We start from the raw sequence: 2875 nt of genomic DNA, 5'->3' as shown, positions 1-2875 counted from the left end.
TGACTTGAAATAAGGTCAAAAACCACCACTGCCCCTTCCTCCTGATGGAGCCGTTGTTCCTTGTTCCCAGGCAACCCTGAGTCTTTCCAGGGGGAAAGATCTGCAGTGTGGTCAGCTGTCACACGTACCTGCTCCCATTTATGTCATGCAAGAAAGCAAGAAGGGAAATGCCCCACCTTTCATTTTAATGAGCTCTCACGTTCAGATCGTGCAGGACTGGAAACATCTTCCTGGCCACGCTGTCTTTGCACAGCAAGTTGCAGGTGCTAGGAGGAGATTCACTGCAGTCCCAGTTGCCAGGCCAGCTGATGAGGAAACAGGCATGGGGAGCCCCAGTTCTAATCCTGCAGAGGAAACTGGGGCCAAACCCTGCCCACCTGATGTTAGCTCAGTTGGTTGAGCGTGGTGCTGGTAACACCAAGGTCACGGGTTCGATCCCTGTTCGGTCCCCATGTGTTGCCTGATCCAGTTGAGAAGTGTCCCTGCCCATGACAGGGAGGTCGGATTAAATGATCTCTAAGGTCCCCTCCAGCCTAGGCCATTCTATGATTCTGTGTTTTCCCAGTTGCCATCCCTCTGGATGATGTGGTGTCTGCAGAGCCAGCTCCCCAGCTGGTGGTAAGCACACAGGTATGTGTGCTCTTGCAGGAAGTTCTGGTACTGCAGGGTAGATCCCCGCTACATTAGGCCCCACTCCCAGTGCAAAGTCCCAAAGACATAAGCTTGCTCCTTACATGGGTCTGGCATAGGGAGATGCTAGGGATTTAAGCCTTTTCAAAATAAAATAAGGTTTAAGACCAGTGGTTAAACTATTTTGCCATACATGACAGACACGATGCCTGTGCTTGTTACACACTTGGCAATTAGTAGTACTAGTCTTGCTCTTGTTTTAGTCTAACGTAAGTTTTTTAACCTCACTTTTATACATATCTTTATGCCTGCAGCCTGATGTTTTAGCATTTGTGTAATATTCAGAATGTGGCAAAATACCTCACCTTAGAGTACACTTAGATAGCAATCAAAGTAGTTCTTGGTGCACGCTTTCTACTCAGTTCATGTGGATTTTTTTTTAACAGGTTGAGCAGAGAGGCTCTGTGGACTTCAGGAATTGCTCAGAAGGAATGGAATTTACACTGTAATAAATCAAACAGCTTCATGCTCTAAAAAAAGAAAAAAAAGAAAAAAAGCTAGCACTTGGCACTGCCTTCCCATTCCTAGCACAGCACAACATCCTGAATATTAACTCCCTCTGACTTATGACCATGAGATGCAGCTGCTGTTTCACTGCAGAGCAGCCCAGCTTCCTCGCTGCTTACCCAGTGTATGCGTAAGCCCTGCTACTGCTGACAGATGACATAAAGAGCCAAAGTTGGTTCAGGTAACCAGCGTAGTTTACTCCTGGGGTTACTCTAGGAAGGAACTGAACACAAGTGTCACAAGCAAGAGGACAGTCATATCTTTCAACTAGAGAAGCTGTTCATTCTCACACACAGTCAATTCACACTACAGGTTTATCGAGGAAGACAGCCAAAGTTATGTTTTGAGGAAGAGGTTAAGGGGCTCTTGTAGTCTGCTTTAGAGGTTTTGCAACTACAACTATCGTCACTTAAAGATGCCAGACCCTTGAAGTATGAATAGGTCTGGAGGGGGCAAAAAGAAAAAACATTCTGTTTGCATGAACCAGAAATCACTCAAAACAAAAGCAGAAAAGTTGATGGTGCATAGAGGGTTCCCCTTCTTGGCCTGCATGGGCAGGGAGGAACTAAATGCTTTGTTTTTTCCTAGCACTGAGTGTTGTGGTATGTGACCTGCTGAAGCTACACAGTTTCTACAGATTTCAGGCTTACACTCAAATGGCATGGGAATTAAGACAGACCTCAGGAAACGCTGGCAAGAGCAGAGGCTTCCAGGGGTCACAGTGCAGGTATTCAATTTCTGCAGCTACAGTCAGGTGAGAACTTGGCCCTCACCTGAAAGGCTGCCAAAGAAAAGGCTTTCCCATATCTATGCTAAGAGGGCTCAGCATCACATCCTGGGTAATTCTAGTAGCACACAGGATAAAAATAGGAAGCATCTCATTGCCTTATTAATAGTATCAATAGACTACCCTCAGGGCTAGGGTTGCAGCCTCCCTGTACATTCAAGGAGGAAGCTCTCAGTTCCCCAATGATCCCCAGTCCCCCCAGAAGCTGACTGTTCCTGCTTAAGGGAAAAGAGACCTCTCAAGCACTGGGAAGACTGCAGCAGCTTTTGGAGTAGGCTTGCTTAGAAAGGGTCAGCACTGTCACAACCACTCACTTCAGACTACATGCAAGAAGTTTTGAAGCCTTTATTTAGTAGCAATTAAATTATTCAATTAACACTAACCTCCAGACAGCAGTTAAAATATTGTACAAAGGGCAGCTTGCCCTCTAGAAGCTCTGTACACAGTTCAATATAAATTTACACTCTAAGATTGAATGCACCCCACTGAAAAGGGGTAAAGCAGCTGTGCACTGGAGGCCTCACGGAGGTGCTGACTACCTTTGAAATGCACAAGAGAGTTCCTTCCTCCCCTGGAGTTTGCACAGTACAGACCCAGGTCCTGTGTATCACGTGTCCCGTCCTCCCCACATTCCACTGGGTCCTGGACTGATCAGCTTCTTGCCTTTTTTGCAGTGGTGCTGGGCACCAGAACTTCTAGTGCATCGAACAGATTCTTTTAAAACCTGTTACTAGTGTGCAGTGCAAATCAAATCCGTAGATATTTAAATGGCTCTTAATTCCTTAAACCATAAGGTTGGTAGCAAAACAAGGAGAGCAAAATTCAAAACACACTGCACAAAACATTGAATAAATATCTCAGAGTAATGTTACCAGCTTAAACAACTGCACT

The sequence above is a fragment of the Apaloderma vittatum genome, unplaced genomic scaffold (assembly GCF_000703405.1).
Source record: "Apaloderma vittatum isolate BGI_N311 unplaced genomic scaffold, ASM70340v1 scaffold3149, whole genome shotgun sequence".
Lineage (NCBI taxonomy): Eukaryota > Metazoa > Chordata > Aves > Trogoniformes > Trogonidae > Apaloderma > Apaloderma vittatum.
This window is presented reverse-complemented; position numbering follows the sequence as displayed.